Genomic DNA, 17,802 nt, shown 5'->3' with positions numbered 1-17,802 from the left:
AGGGAGAGCTGGGGGGTGGCTTTGGGCTGGGGTTGAAGGGGAGCAGAAAGAGCTCGGCTGGGATAGCTGAAGGCTGCAGCAGGCAAGGCTGGAGTCCAGGCAGGGTTCTGAGCCAAGTGATGCACTTGCAAGCACTTTTCAGAAAGTGCCCCATTTTTTCCCCTCCGACCCCACCTCTTTAGGGATCGCATCCAGATTAAATTTTCCGCTCATGCAGGGCACTTCTATATAAGTAGATCAGAATGTTCCTGCCTCACCCCTCCAGCTGCAGCCTATTGATTTCCTTGAAATGCTGCTCTTGCAGGGTAGGGCACTCTCGGGGACACTATGAGATGGAAATCAGGGGTCGGCAGCGGGAAGGGGTTATTGAAATCACCCCATTCTTTCCATTAGAAGAAAATTTAATCTGGATCCACTCTTATATACCTGCAAAAATGAGTAGGCATGTGACTTTGATTTTGGACAGCAAGTGTAAAATGCCCAAAGAAAAAAGACGGCAGAAAAGTAGAGAGCTATGGGGTCAGTAAGAAGATGTAGCCTACTGAATGGACAAGAGAGCTCCCTGAAAAGGAACATTTAGAGGCATCAATTGCTGAACGTGTAAGCACAATTCCTTGTCTGGTTTTAAAGGTTTGAGTTCCAGTATCCATTATAAACAAAGTCCGCACAGTGTTTGTGTCTGGGGGTTTCCTAAGAACAGGATAAATGGGGCATATTGGGAGCTTGGCCCAAGGATCTAATTACCAGCTCCTTGGCATCAAACAGCAAGTCAGCACAGCCTGGTCACCCGATCTCTACCTGCAAAAGCAGTCTTGGTAAACACACTGCCTATTAATAACAGCACAGCACTCATGACAACACTGTTCACACTATTTGGTCCCCAGCACCCTTTCCTCCCAGAAATACTATATCCTAGCTCCTGTGAGCATTTACCACGAACTATTGCTGTTCTCCTGGACTTGGCAGTGGTGTAGCGCCAAGGGGACAAGGATGCGGGAAGGGGGGGTAACGCACCGGGCATGTGCCAGTGCGGGGGTGTGGCAAGGGTGTGATGTGGGCGTTTCCGGGCATAGTGGGGGTGCAGGGCGCACACATGCCCTGGGTGCAGTTCCCCCTCACTCCGGCCCTGGAACTTGGTGATCTGGTTCTCAGGTTTCACGCTCCTGAAAAAATTGGGACTCAAAGCCAGAAATCTTGATGAGGAACAGAGATGCGTCAAAAAGAGATGAATCCACATCGATACAATTGTAAGGGTCAGCCTGCTGCACTAGAACTTCTGAGCATGGAGCAAGGGGAAGTCTGAGGACATAATTTGCTTCCTTTGCCTGCACACAGAACAGTCTGATCTATGGACACCACCTTGTGGCTGCTCCTGTTTAGCAATGAAAAAGCAGATGATGGAGGTATGGGCACCTACATAACTAGGTGCTAAGAGAGATTTCTGGTGAAATGCAAAGGATTCTGCTAAACGTTTGATTGATCTCAGAAAGATCTGGGGCATTACATAGGAACTCAAGGAGGATGTTTAATTAGCGGGGAGGCAGGCTTCAGCGTGAAGCATCTTCCCAGACCTTATCCTAATTTCCAGTTAGATCAAAGGAAAAAAGAAGAACAAAAGAAAATTTGCAACGGGCTATACAACACACATGAGAGAAAAAAACCGTGATAAGATACGTCCACCCTCAGTCTTCTTTGCAGGATGAACATACCCAGTTCTTTCAACTTTTCCTTGTAGGATTTGTTTCCCAGATCCTGAGTCTTCACTGCATTCCTCTGAGACTATAGCAATTTCTCCACATCTGGCACCTCAAATGGGATACTGATTAGGCCTTGCTAGGACAAAACAGACTGGAGCTATTGTTTCTTGTAGGTTATGCTTCTATTAAAACAGCCTATCACACTGATGAATCATATTCCATTTGTGATCCCAAGATTCTTTTCACATGCACAACTCTCAAGTGAAGTAACACAATAACCTGCATGGGAACTGTAGTCCATAACATCTGGAGGGCCGCGAGTGTGACACCTGTGATCTAGCCCTAATCAGTCTGCTAACCAAAATATCATGGGGGATTTTGACAAATTACTTATTGAAATCAAGGTATGTCACTTCCATAATATTCCTGAGGTTAGGTTTTTATATGTACACTATTCCTATGATTCCCTAACTTGGTCAAAAAGCACAATAAACATATTCTGACAGGATTTGTTGATGACATTTAAAAGATTGGGACATTTGCCAAATACCAGTCTTGTGGCACTTACTATGGTTGCCGACTGCCTATAAAACATTTCTTGTTCTTGAACAGACCCTTATTCTGTGGAAATGGGCAGTGGATGCTTTTCATGACATGGAGGTAAGTAACACCCCATTGAACCTCTATTCAAGGGGTAGGATTTTTTTTTTCTCTGGGCCGTTGACACCCCTAATATCTCAATGGTCCTCCACAGTTTCTCAGAGATGGCAGCCAGACACTCAGGCAGTACATCAGCAAGTTCCTTTAGCAGACATGGGTGCAATTCATCCAGCCCATATGACAAGAACTCGTTTAAGATAACTGAGTATTCCCCAACCAATTTCTTAGTAGTTGTGAGCTGCCTCCTGTCTCTTACCCATCATACCACTTTTGCTAAGTTGAACAGTCTCCTTTCTGTAGGAGGCAAAATATGAGGGCTTCCTCTTTGTCACTTGTAACGATTCACCATCCTTACTGAGCAGCCGGCCTGTCTATCAATTCCTTTTTCTTGTTTCAAACATATCTGAGAGGCCCCCGTTTGTTATTCTTTGCATCCCTTGTCATCCTCTGCTCATTTTGAACTTTAGCTTTCCTAACACTGTTCCTGCACATCTAAGATACTTCTCACTTGGCTTTTTTAAATACAGCTGCCTTAGCTTCTATAGATACACCCCCCCCCCCCGCTTTGTCGTTGGTATTATTTGTGATGAAGCTTTTAGCAGCTCCTTGTTATAGAACACCTACGGTAATAAAGATCTGGCTTTCTCTATTGGGTTGGAGCTGTTTTTGTGGGATCTTTTCCTTTGGGCCAAGGTCTGGCTATTTCCCTGAATGCGGTTCTGTGTGGCAGCCACTCTACATGGCAATCCAATGAGTGTACACTGGCTTGTCCTGTGGTCTGATCCACATCAGTTTATGGCAATATGAGAACACATACTGGGAACAGTACCAGGCCTTCAGCTCACCATGTGCGTAGTGGGAATTGGATCTGCACATGAACCTGCTCACCAAGGGCAGCAGTCACTATGCAGAGGCATTCCCTTGTAGCCTCCCAGTGCCAGCAGTATCATGATGACAAGCCACCCTTAGTCATTTTCTTGATAGGTAAGCTTTCTCTGTGGACTGAGAAACTTTGATAATTTTACGGATGCTTTCAAAAACCTATCCTTCACTTGGATTCATGAAAGGACTGTACCAAGTGGTTGGACATTAGAATTGGTTCTTGGAATGTCCCAACTATTTAGTTTTCAGTTAATCACTCTTCAATATTTTTTGGCACAGGATGGCTTTCTTTTTTTAAAACTCCATTTAATACTGTGTTAGGCAAAGGGGTGTGTGTGTCTGTGTATGATAACACTAACCAGTTCTGAGTACTAGCAGTTTTTCAGGGCTCTCCCAAGTCCTGAGGGGAGAATGAATGGAAATCAGCACCATCTTAAATATGAGTACTGGCATTTAAAACAACAACAACAAAATAATCCCTTGTGCTAAGTAATGGGAAAGTTCTAGTCTGCTCTGCACTCATTTGAATCAACTGATATATGCAAAAGAATTAAAGACTGGATCCGTCCTGGAACATTATAGTAAATAAGCATCTTTGAGTCTCTTCTTAAAGAATTTTCCCGTCACTACTAAATAAACGAACATGAATCTGAGTCACAGGGTATGACTTTCAGTGAGGCGTCGCCGTCGACCTATTTTCATTTGAGAAATTAAACACTGGAGAACACAACCGTTTTATTAATCCAAGGTATTCACATTGCCACCAGCAGGGGGAGTGGATACTTCATTAAGACGTTAGCTAAACGACTTTCAGTGCAATCCTAAACAGAGTTACATCCTCCTAAACCCCCTTGACTTCTGATTCAAAAGTGTGACTGTTAGGTCTGTTCCCTTAAAGACTTTATTTGCCTGATAATATGTTCTTACGCATCCACTATGAGAAGCTTTAAGTGGAGGCAGTAAATCTGCTGTTTTTAATTTACTAATTTTCTCAGGAAATTTTAAAGACACATAACTCTAGAATCCAGTGCAGCAGACAAATAGATAATATAACATAATAATTCGTTATGATGGAATGACACTGATTGCAAGGCTGGAGTCCGCACACCAAAAACAGAATGATAATATTTAGGTGCAGCAAGTGTGCTTGGCACAATCTGTTTATTCCAGGTAACTTACTCAAGAGTAGGAGGAAATAAACAGAATTCAGGAGGCAAATTGAAGGTCAAACCATGGTTGACACTTAAAGTTAGGAACACTGCTTCTCTGTCTATATTAAGTGTGTGTAAATAGCTATAGACAAGTGGAGGACCCACAAAAAACTCACAGGACAGTGGAAACCCCAGGCTTCCCCAGTAGTGCCTTTTGCTCTCTGCTTGCTTGCCTTGCCAGTACTTCCTCACCGCCCACTCTACCACTGCCTCCTCTTCTTTGCCCCCAACTGCCGCTGCCACCCTCTCACCTGCTGCTGCTTTCTTGCTTTCCTCTTGGCCACCCCTTGAAAAACCCTCCTTTAAAAAAATGCCCCATTGTACAGGGTTACAAGGCAACCCCATTGGCTGATGGTGATCTGAGGCTCCCTCCCAGGTTTGTACAAAAATCTGGTCTTTCTGTACCTGGCCCCATCTTGTGGGGCCAAGTTTAGAATTAGATATATGAAACTGATGTCAGTAGAATAGGTCTATCACTAGGCCTTGCAAGTCACCTGACCGTCTAGAGCAGCATGTCCAGCTTCCAACATTTTATACCAGGGGTAGGGAACCTTTAACACTCAAAGAGCCATTTGAACCCGTTTTCCATGGGAAAAGAAAACACTTAGAGCTGCAAATAATTTTTGACATTTAAAATAAAGATAACACTGTATATATTGGGGTTTTTTACCTTTTACTCCGCTCATTCTGAGAAGCGCATGGATGCGTCCACCCTGCTGCCTGCAGGGTGGGCAAGGATAGGGCCAGCGGCTCGGCCTTGCCGGCCGCTGGGAAAGCGCCCGCCCCGCTCCAACGGGTCAGGCGAGAGGGGAAGCCCGCGGGGCGGCCCAGCCGGCTGCGGGCAATTGGTGCGCCCGCCCTGCTGCCTGCAGGGCGGGCAAGGATGGGGCCAGCGGCTCGGCTCGTGGAGCCGCAGTGCAAGGGCAGAAGAGCTGCATGCGGCTCTCGAGCCGCAGGTTCCCTACCCCTGTTTTATACCAATAGGAAAGACCAAATAGGCCTGCTTAACCTGCAATGCCAGTAGAGCGCATGCTTTTGGAACTAGCAAGAAACAAGTAGAAAGAAAAGCATGTGCTGTGGTGATAGGGTGAGGCCTGAACATTTTCCTGATTTCCTGAGGCCTGAACATTTTCCAGATTTATTCCAGTCAGATTTTTTGTCTGCCCTGGAATCATGCTAAGACAATGACTGAAATGGTGGACTCTAAGTAAAGTCCACAGTACGGCAGTCATATGTGCAGCAGTAAACACCCTGTCTGTGCACTTTTCTAAGACAAAGGAGCAAGACAGGCCAAGAGAGAAGTCAATCCCTGTTTAGAACTCCATTCTTAGTCCTGTTCAATAAATGTCTTTATTGTTGCACAACTGTGTTTTAGAAGGTGGGTGGTGCTAAGTAAAACAACTGAAGTCTGGTGCAGTCAATCAGTATGAATAACTCATTTCCAGTGACTGGATCTGATGGTGTGAAGTCTCATTTGGGCCTGGCATTCCTCTGACAGCTAGCCATAGGCTGGGCTTCAATCCACAACCTCAGGCATGCCCAGAATAACAGCACCTTATGCCATTCTGAAAGCTCTCCTGACATGTTTTGATTCCAAGGCTAATGGAAGAATCTGTTGAAGAACCTACAGTTTCAGAAAGTGAAATCACCAGGAGTCGATGGGATAGCAATAGATCTATCCAAAGCCACGAAATGGAATCCATCAAAAATCTTGATAAGAACATGCCAACAAATATGGAAAACAATGGCCCATGGATTGAAAATCCTCAATTTTCATTCTAATTACCCCCCAAACGAGATGCCTAAGATTTCAGCAATTATCAGACCATTGTATTAATTTCTTACATGAGTAAAATGATGCTCAAAATTTCACAAAAAAGTCTATTACCATATATGGAAAGAGAAATGCCTAATGTTCAAGCTAGATTCAGAAAAGGAAGAGGCAGTAGAGCAGTGGTGGAGCTACAAGGGGATGGGGGGTGCATGCTGTACCAGGCACACGCCTAGGGGTGCGAAAATCACCCGCCCCTGCCCCCTTCCCCCCTCGCCCCTCCTCACCAGACTGGCCCATTTTCAGCCGGCAGAAAGCTGTTTTCTGCCAGCTGGGAAAGGTAAGTGGGGGAGCACGGTGGGAGGGGCTGTGGGGGAGGGGGAGGGGCTGCAGGGGGAGGAAACAGAGTGCACCCCGGGTACACTCCTGCCCAGCTACGCTTCTGCACTAGAGATCATATTGCAAATTCACGTTGGTTATTGGAGCTTATGAGAGAAATTCAAAACAAAATCAGCTTGTGTTTCATAGACTGCAACAAATAATCAAAGTTTTTGACTGTGTGGATCATGAAAAGTTGTGGCTGGTTTTAAAGGAAATGGATGTACCACAGCATCTGACTGTTTTGATGTGCAATTTGTACTCTGGACAAAAGACTACTTGCGGGACAGAATATGGAGAAAGAGAATGGTTTCCAATTAGCAAAGATGTTAGAAAATGATACATTTTATCTCTCTATCTCTTCAATCTATATGCAGAACATATAAGGAAAACTAGATTAGATTTAGATGAAGGTGGTATGAAAATTGAGGGAAGAAACATTTAACAATTTGCAATATGCCGATGCAGAGATGTAGCTGGACCACACTGCACCCGGTGCGCACTCTGTGTTTTCCACCCCCCTGTGGGCCCCATGGCGCCCTGCCCCCACCCCCCTGCGGTGTCCCCACCTGCTGCTCCCCCCCCCCCACTTACCTTAATTCAGCCTGAAAAAGCTCAGGCTGGAAAACCGGCCTGTTCACTTCAGACTGAAAAACAGCCTGGTGGGAACGATATTCCCCAGAAGACCTTGGGGCTCACAAGGTCTCCTGGAAAGTGTAGTGTCCACCAGACCATTTTTCAGCCTGAAGTGAACAAGCCACTTTTCCTGCCTGAACTTTTTCAGGCTGAACTAAGGTAAGGGGTGGGTGGGTGGGGGATGGGTGGGGGCAATTTTCTGCCCCCAGGCATGCACCCAGTGTGCAGCGCACCCCCCCATCCCCTTGCAGCTCCACTACTGTGCTGATGATACTATATTACTGGCAGAAAATAGCAAAGACTTGAAATGACTCCTGCTGAAAGTTAAAGGAGAAAGTGCTGAACAGGACTATAGATGAACATCAAGAAGACAAAAGTAATGACTACTGAAGAATACTTAGCCTTAGCGAAGACAAAAAGAAATTTGAAATTATTTAAGACTTTTAAATTCTTGGTTCCACCATCAACCAAAAGGGAGACTGCAATCAACAAATCAGAAGGAGACTAATACTATGAAGGGCAGCCATGAAGGAGCTAGAAAGGATTCTGAGGTGTAAGGATATGTCACTGGAAACCAATTCAGGTCATAGCATTCCCTATTAATATGTTTGTGCATAAAAGCTGAACAAAGAAGAAAGCTGACAGGGAGAAAGTAGATTCCTCTGAAATGTGGTGTTATGGATTCCATGGATTACCAAACCCCCTCCCCAAATAAGTTGGTTCTAGAGCAAATCAAGCTGAATTGTCCATAGAAGCTAAAATGACTCAACTGAGGCTGTCCTATTAAAGACAATAATGCTACAAAGGTTGAAAGCAGCAGGAAAAGAGGAAGACCCAGAATGAGATGGATTAAGGGAAGCCACAGTCATCCCTTTGCAGGATCTGAGCAAGGCTGTTAACAATAGGACATTTGGGAGGACATTGATTCATACGGTTGCCATGAGTTGAAAGCAATGTAATGGCACTTAACACAAACATATACAGGTAAAATGGGGGGCTTTGTCAGCATCCTGTTGTTGTTGTTGTTGATGATGTCACTATGAGCTCCAGTACAGTTTCTGTGTTCTCAGATCCTCAGGGTTTGTTTATAAAATGGCTTTTCTCTGCTTACAGACTGTAGGATTCCAACAGTTGCATTAGCCTGACATTGCAGGAGTGAGAGTCCTAAACTGATTAATCACCTGCAGAAGGGAGACACTGTGTCCCATCTGACTGACATTTGAATTGGAGGATTCTTCAAGTGAGCAGTATAATCCTTAAAACTTTCATGCCAACTGGAAGAGTGCTGTATCCAGAAATGTCTTTCCAACTGAAACCAATATAAATCACATCCATTTATTTTATTTATATGCCAAATTTATTTTATAACAAGACATACATACATACATAAAACCTTTACTAGCCATAAAACCAATATAACAACCAGCATTATCCAGACAGATGTTCCATACATAAAACCACCACAGGTATTATTCCAAAGTTCCTAAAAGGAACCTAGCTACAGAATTTAAAATCACAGAAGAAGAGTTGTTTAGTAGGAATGCAACCTTCCCAGCAACAAAGTATTCCTTAAACTTAGCAGGAAGAAGAGTCAAAAGCCTGGTCCTAGCTTCTTTGTATTTGGGGCAGTTAAGCATTGTATGTTCCATGGATTGCACCACTATAGTACAGTGGGGGCATTTCCGCTCTTGCGAGTCAATTTTAAGAAACCTCCCTTGGAGTACAGAACAAGGGAAGGAATTACAATGAGCCCTTGTGTATATCCATCTAAGCTTGGGCTCTTGGAGTATACTCAGATAGTCTGCCATCAGATTGGTTTTGAATTTGATGTTGAAAAAGAAGGGGGAACAGTTACTTTGCGCCTGGTCTTGTAGAACTTGTAGCTCCTGGTCAAGGAGTCGCCTTTTTAGTTGAAAAAAGAGTTCGGAAGGAGGTAGCATTTGCAAAGACTCCCAGGAGAATCCCAGGGAAAGTATTTTAATTTCAACTGCCCGCCACCACTTAGATCCATGGAGCTGGGGGAGGATATGATTGATAAGGCTACCAGTGTCCGAATTAAAGCACAGGCAAACCCAGAACTTAAGGGTGGCCAGCCAAGCTTTCGTAACCAGCAGATGTTGTCCTGCTTCCAAACAGAGTGCAGCATAAGGAATGCAATGTGGCACTCCGAATATTTTGTATAAGAAGGCTGACTGAATCCTTTCAACTTTTTGGCTCCAAGCATTAATCCACAAGGGGATTCCATAGAGCAATTGAGGAATCACTTTCATGTTAAAGACTCTAACTGCGGCAGGGATAAACCTATTGCCTTTCGTAAAGAAAAAGTTCTCCACACCCACCACAGTAGCCCTACAAGCTGTCATGGCTAGGTCTCTGTGTTTATACCAACAGGCTTTATGATGGAAAACGATTCCTAAATATTTGCAGAATTTGACTTTTTCAACCAATGCACCATCTAACATCCATCTACTGGGTTTATAAATTTTAGCAAATACAACCACCTTAGATTTAGCAGGGTTGATGGATAAAGACATATTAATTTTAATATTAGAGAACTTTAATATATTTTTGTAATGAGAAAAGAACTGCATCTTTGTTTGACACACCACATTATGCCTTTTGTTAATTTTCAGGTTCGCTTATGAAAACTAGGAGTTTCCTTATTTATGTCTATGTGCATGCGTGCACCTTCCATCACTTTCCTTCTTTTTTGCTTTGCTCAGTTCCTTAATCCAGAGGTGTAGCAAGGGGGGAAAGCACCTGGTGCACCAGTGTGTCCTCTGCCGCCGCCCCGGAACGCCCCCGCCATGCCCCCAGAACGCCCTCACCACACCCCCACAGGGGCACGTGCCCTGTGCATCATCATGCCCCCGGTCCCCTTGGAGCTACACCTCTGCCTTAATCATGTCTTTATTTCCTTTGTTTCTACACTTCTTGGGGGGTTTGGTGGGAGTTGTGCTGTCCTTTCTCCAGCTATTGTTATTTCTTTTTCTTTCCTCCCTAGTTTTACTTGTTTGCTGTTTCAGTTCTCTGCTATTTGCAGTAAGGTGTGTACAGGCTAATTATGGTTAGCTGCAGAATCTTTGCATACACCCCTCACCCGGTAGTCCTTTAAGAGAATAATCACACTGATGATGATGATGACAGATCTTGACAGAGGCATGTTATTTTCACTAAAATGAACAGCAGAAAATGTACATCTGGCAAGTGTCCCATATTTATACTGTCCCATATTGACATAATTTATGCTTGCCTAATATGAGCCATCCATTTTCATCCACACTGTTCTTGGCACCAGAGCATCATATTTTATTGACATTAACTCCACTAATTATGATGTCTGTAATGATGTTCTTTGGTCCCCTCCACCGATATGTTGCTCCGTGTGTGTAACAATCACCAAAAAGCTAACAGCCCAATCGGGCTGGGAGGGGGAGGGCAACAGGCAAAGGGACTTCTGGAATTGGCACAGGCTTGCACCCAGGACGTAGGTAAGGGGGGGTTCTCGGGTTCAACCCCCCATCTCATGTTTCCAATGGGAGGTAATAGGAGATGGGGCTACACCTTTGAGGGTCCATAACTTTGGACCCCCTGAACCAAACTTCACCAAACCTGGGTGGTATCATTAGGAGAGTCTCCTAAAGATACCTTAAAAGTTTGGTGCTGCTAGCTTAACAATTGCACCCCTGACAGCAGGCACCCCCCAAATTTCCCCAGATTCTCCTTTTAAATCCACCCCCTTCGGCATGGATTTAAAGGGAAAATCTGAGGTCCTCAGTTTAGAAGAAGAAGAAGAGTTTGGATTTATATCCCCCCTTTCTCTCCTGTAGGAGACTCAAAGGGGCTTACAATCTCATTGAACTTCCCCCTCTCACAACAAAAACCCTGTGAGGTGGGTGGGGCTGAGAGAGCTCTGAAAAGCTGTGACTAGCTCAAGGTCACCCAGTTGGTGTGTGTGGGAGTGCATAGGCTAATCTGAATTCCCCAGATAAGCCTCCACAGCTCAAGCGGCAGAGCAGAGAATCAAACCCGGTTCCTCCACATTAGAATGCACCTGCTCTTAACCACTATGCCACATTGAAAGTGATGCTGTTTCACAGTGGGGGATAATCCACCCCAAAACAGCATCACTTTCAATGTTGTTTAACTAGGGACCCCAGATTCTCCCTTTAAGGTGGATTTAAAAGGAGAATTTGGGCTCTCTAGTTTAAACACCATTGAAAGTGATGCTGTTTGGGTGTGAATTCCAGCATCACAGCAGCTGCCCAGGGTAGGGGCAGGGGCGCAAAACTCAGATTTTGCATTGGGCTCCATTTTCCATCTATGCCTCTGCCCAGGAGGGAGGCAGAAGGAACTGCCAGCTGGGAGCCCAGCTGGTGGGGGGCAGGGGAGGGCAGGATGGGGGAGTCTGCCGTCTTCGGCCTTGGAGAGCTGCTTTTATAAGCGCTAGGCCGGGGACGGGGCTTGGGGAGGCGGGGCCATTCCCTAGGGGTGGGTGGGGGTGTGGCCCCCCCCATAAAAAAATCTATACCTATGTCCCTGGCTTGCGCTGACATGGGTGCCCACCTGCCAGGGCAAGTGGCAAATGTGTCCAGAAGTAGTCACCATTACCAAGCTTCTGGTGCAGGAAAACATGCTGACATGGCTGGAGGTGATCTGAGGGCATTCCCAGAGGTGAAACTGACCTCAGCCAGCTTCTACCAGGCTTTCGGCCCAGGGACGCTGCCAGCACAGGAGTCCAACTTGCTCCACCCGAACTTGTGGCATAAGTCCATTTTGGGCTATGAGAGATTCCCTAGCAGCTGGGGTTTTTCCTTTCACTGCCTTCCTGCACTGCCTGAATCCTTTCTAGAGGCGGTGGCACGCCCAGCTGCCACAGCCCTCTGGATTGGGCTGTAAAGGAGCTTCTAACTATAACATGAACTCCTTTTACCTTGGAATACTCTGCCGAGTTCCAATACAATGTTTTGCTGATAATTTGTTAGCTGCTTCTCCTGGTTAGAAATAAGGCTAAAGACCCAAACTTGCACTCTTAATTTGGGACTACAGAGCAACTTGAAATTTACTTCGAAATAAATATGTGTGCTGGGAAGTGGGGCGGTATGCTACTCATCCTAAATACAGGGCAACCAATATATGCCAGGTCTGTAAAAACTTTCAGTATGAGTTTGCTAGGAATGTGCAAGAAGTAAATTTCTTTGTCTGGGAAAACTATTGGCATAAAACAAGATATGAGGGAATACCAAAGTCAGAGAAAGAAAAAAGGCAGCAGCTGCCACATCTCTCAGAGCTGTGGTGGTGGAAGGTTGGTTGTCCTTCCTCAGTTGCTTTCAGGCTTCGGGACCAAGGCAGGCCTTCACACAGCAGCACTGTTTAGATTCTTGTGGGAGGAAAGTTGGCAGTACCACAGAGCCCAGTTCCCTAGCCCTCACACATAGTACTGTCAAGGGGTAAAAAAGAATTTCCTATTCCAACTGAAATAGCAAAACATACACCCAACCTGTTTAAAGGTAGCTCAGGGTTGGTTGAATTTCCTTCAGACAATGAAAGGCTTTGAGCCCATTCATAGTACTTAAGAATCAGCTTTCTTGGGAACATAATAAGCGCCTTTTAGAGGTCGTTTTCCTCCAGTCACCAAACTTGGAATTTAACACAAGGTTTGTCTATAAACTTGCCACAAACAATTTACGTAATGGCTGGATATGGGATTATTTTCATCTGCTTTTACTCTGTGCTTAGCAGTACTTGGCAGTAGTGAAGCTCAGTCCTAGAGGCAGTTGCATTTCACTGCTGAGCGATCTCTAATTGTGCCCAGAATGAATCACAGATGCATTAGATGGTTGATGGCAAGATACACGAGAGCAAAGGGCATGCATCCTATTACAGAGAACAAGGATCTGAATGAAAAAGTCTTTGTCATTGCTCAGAAGTGCTAGAGATAGAAGACAGAGATCCTTCTCATCACAGGTATGTAAAGCCATATTCAACCTGGAGCTAGGAGTTACTGAGAGATTTCAAAGGCTGGCTTTAAGTGCTTACAATCTGAACAAAATGGCAAAACAGTAATCGCTGATGTTTTGGATATTTTCCAGAGCGGTGTAATGTCAGACTCTGCAGTCACTAATGAGAAACTGAAACAGGATTCACTCAACATTTGTCTACCAAGAAAGTGATTTTTAACATCATTTGGGCCAGCAAGTAATTGGTCTAGAACAGGTTGTGGAGACTTGCAAAACTTGTGTCTGCCTGTGACTAATCAACCTTTGGCAGCTGCAATGTCCACATGGGCCTTTATTGCTAAGTGATTCATCCAGATCATGGGTATAGACATCATGGAATAGATTTAACATGGAAGCAACATGGAAAAGTGCCCCCAACAACTGTTTTTTTCTCAATCCATGATACGTAAGTGTAAAGCTAATGATGGGAGTAGACGGGCAGTTATCAGAATGGATACTCCACCTATAAAGCAAATTTGCCTACACTAACTAGCTGAAGAAATATCAGTGGAACTATTCAGAGGCCTCTCCCTACACTTTCCAGCTAACTTCCCTGGACTTTATATAACTGCTCAAGAACTTGCTTTCAGTGGAAGAATTTCCCTTGGTTTGGAGTGATTAGATTCCATCTATGCATGGAAATCATGTTCAATACATCAGAGTAATCTCAGTCCATCCACTCCCACCAATTGTTAGTAGGCAGTGCTTTCAGACCAGCAGGAATGGGTTGCACTTGAACACCTCTAGTTTTGTTTTATTTACTATATTTTTAAAACAATCTTCTCCCCAAAAAGTTTTATTTCTAGAAAAGTAAAGCTCTAGATTTACTACCTCTATCATACCTACAATTTTATTCCTCCTTTCCTCCAAGCATACTTGGTTCTTCACACCCCATTTTATTCTCAAAACTATCTTGTGAAGTAGACTAGATTATGACAGGCCCCCAGTGAGATTTATGATTGAGTGAGGATTCAAATCCAGGTCTCTCACATCTACATCAGCTGCTACATCACATAATAGAAATATCATAGGAAACATCTGATAAGTCACCCCTGTGTCCAAATTGTCCTGATTTTGCAACACTAGCACGAGGCAGCTGTTGTAGCTGGAGAATCCAAGGAAATGCTTATTCAAATTTTCATATGACCCAGTTCTGTATGAAACACCACAAGGTGACTGGAAAACTATGCTGCAGAGGGAAACTGAAATTTAGGCTGCAATCTTGTGTGTGCTGTTATCTGAGAATCAGCCCCACAAAATCCAGTAAGTTATACTTTCAAGTAAACATGCAAAGGATCAGGCTGCAAAGTCATCACTTGCTCAAGTGATGTTTTACACAGGAACAAGCCATCATAGGTCAAACGTTATACAGACCATTCAAGGGAGACAGCAATCTTACCCTGAGTCCAGAGGAACAAGTTCCAAGCAGGTGTAGGAAGAGGCAGTCAAGGTAGGTCAGGTCATGCAATCCAGTCCAAATCAGTCTGCAAGTGGTGCAGCAGAAAGCTGCCAGGCTTTCAACAACATTGCTCCTGCAACTTCCACTTCCCAGAGCTGTTTCTTGTATGTCTGTGTTGTGGCTCAATCTTGATCCTGAGCTGACTCACAGCATCCTCTGTGATGCCTTAGGGCTTTCCAAGCATGCATTGCACCTTTTAGAGTGCAGTTCCTGCAGGGTACAAATTCTCAGCTGCCTCACAGACTCAGGTGAGCTGGGTGGACTGCTAGTGACTGGAGCCTGGGGGTGCTTCTGCAAGCACTCTGACTTCCAGCTCTCGACTTGGGCCAGCTCTGTCTGCATCCTGTGAGGTTTCTGGCTATGCTTGAGGCCCAGTCGACTGGGGTTCCAACACAGTTGGGTCGTCCTGTTAGTGTTCCTCATTGAGGGCTCCTGACTGGCTGACTCCAAACCCATGACACTCTACCAAGGCTGTAAAGACCAACAAATTCCTTACTTCAGTGAGGAGAGAAAGCAGGAGCTGTCTAAAGAAAACTGGGATGGCTGTCAAAAGAACTTTCAACTGAGTTAAGATTTAAAAGGACAGTTTCATTGTCTAGAAGGTGGAAGAGGCAACAAGGAGACCAGCTATTTTAGATATGATCCTAACCAATAGTGACAATCTGCTTAGGGTGGAAGGGGTGGGATCCTTAGGAGGAAGTACATGATGGATGGGAGTTTCTTAAAAATTAGATATTGAAGGCGCAATTTCAAACAGTTGCAGTGAGGAGAGAAAACAGGAGCTGTCTAAAGAAACTGGGACGGATGTCAAAAGAACTTTCAACTGAATTAAGATTTAAAAGGGACATGTACAAGAAATGGAAAAAGAGGGAAATCACCAAAGTGGAACTCAAACAAATAGCCAGCACTTATAGGGAGAAATTTTTTAAAGCTGAAGCGCAGAATGAGCTCAGCATGCTAGAGAAGTAAAAACCATTAAAATGACTTTTTGGTTATGTCTGTATCAAAAGGTAGAACAAGGAAATGGTAGGATCACTGTGTGGGGAAAATGGCAGAATGCTAACAGGAGACAAAGCAATGGCAGAACTACTCAACACCTTCTTTGTCTCAGTATTCTCCCAAAAGAAAGTGCTCCACCTGGGGGAAGGAGCAGATGATGCAGTAGGGGAAATCCAGCACAGAATAGATAAAGAAGTAACACTTGAATATCTGCTAACTTTAAATAAATTCAAGTCTCCAGGGTCTGAGGAACTATATCCTCAGGGATTAAAAGAACTGGCAGCAATAATCTCAGAACCACTGGCAATAATCCTCAAGAATTCCTGAAGAACAGAAGGCCCAGCAGACTGGAGGACAAATGTTGTACCCATCTTTTAAAAAGGGACAAAAGACATCTCAAACAATTACTGCTCAGTCAGCCTGACAATAATATTAGGAAAGATTCCAGAGCAGATAATTAAACAAACAGTCTGTAAGCACTTAAAAGTGAATACTAAAAGTCAACATGGGTTTCTCAAAAATAAGTCATAGCAGACTAATCTTATCTGTAGGATTGCTGTGGATGTAGCATAACTTTATTTTAGCAAGTTCTTTGACAAGAAACTCCATAATATTCTTGCAATCTAGTAAAATGTGGACTAGACAATACTACTGTTAGATGGATTTGTAATTGGTTGACTGACCAAACCCAAAGGGTGCTCACCAATGGCTCATCTTCATTCTGAAGAGAACTGACTAGTTGGGTGCTACAGGGCTCTGTCTTGGGCCCAGTGCTATTCAATATATCCCAGCAGACTGGAGGGCAAATGTTGTACCCATCTTCAAAAAGAAACAAAAGAAGTCTCAAACAATTACTGCCCAGTCAGCATGAAAACAATACTAGGAAAGATTCTAGAGCAGATCATTAAACAAATAGTCTGTAAGCACTTAAAAGGGAAAACCATGATCACTAAAAGTAAATATGGGTTTCGCAAAAACAAATCATGCCAGACTGATCAAATTCAAATGATCTTTAATGGAGTTTTTTCAGCTTTACATAGATAAAATTGGATAAAAGGCCACATGCAAAAAATATAATAAAAGACCATCACATCCAAGTTTCAGTTGATTCTCTGTCTTAAGGTTTTAGCAAGAAGAATTGCTACCACCACAGTAAAGTGGGGGTCTTGGTTTCTTGAAAGGAGTCGAGTCAACATGGAATTACTCAGATGATTCTTCCCCTTGACATTTATTCAGTGGAGAAGGTGTTTATGAAAATGATTAAATATCGAACATTCCAAAATAATGTGGGACACGGAGTCAGAGCTAGGTCCACAAGGGCAAAGTTGCTCATGGGAGGGATTGTCTGCAAATCTTCCTGACAAAACATTTGAGGGGAACATGTTTAGTCTCACCAACATGAACGCTCTTCTGCATGATGGCGAGTCTAGCATATAAAGATATGCGGAGTGTTGTTTATAGAACGTATGAATGCCAAACATTTGTGGCGAGCAGGCTCTGGGTCTAGAGGCCTTGTCTCTTGACATCTTCCAATCTGGTTTTAATTGCATAGAACATGTACTCGGTGCACATCCAGAGGGATTCAAGATTTAGGCCTAGTTGGCTGAGTCTGTAAAAAATATCTTGCAGTCAGGTGGAGTAATAAGTATTCCCCAATAGATATAGCATTAAGCTGTCCTCCCCAGATCTGAAGTGAATTTTCAGCCAGCATTTAAAGGTCGAGAGCCATGCTTTGGTTTCTAGCCTTTGGAGGCCAAGTTCGCTATGCATTTCTAACTGGCTGACACACATTGGTAGGCCTAACAATTGGCCAGTCCAATCTTATCTCTTTTTTTAACAGAGTTACAAACTTGGTAGATGAAGGGAATGCTGTGGATGTAGCATACCTTGATTTCAGTTAGGTCTTTGACAAGGTCCCACATGATATTCTTACAAAAAAAGTTACTAAAATCTGGGCTATAAAATACTGCTGTTAAATGGATTTGTAATTGCTTGACCAATTGAACCCAAAGGGTGCTCACCAGTGCTCATCATCTTCATCTGGGAGAGAAGTGACTAGCGAAGCACCGTTTTTAGGCTAGCAGCACCAAAATTTCAGGGATTTTTCAGG

This window comes from Sphaerodactylus townsendi, linkage group LG03 (genome assembly GCF_021028975.2).
Source record: "Sphaerodactylus townsendi isolate TG3544 linkage group LG03, MPM_Stown_v2.3, whole genome shotgun sequence".
Taxonomy (NCBI): domain Eukaryota; kingdom Metazoa; phylum Chordata; class Lepidosauria; order Squamata; family Sphaerodactylidae; genus Sphaerodactylus; species Sphaerodactylus townsendi.
Note: the sequence above shows the minus strand (reverse complement) of the source record.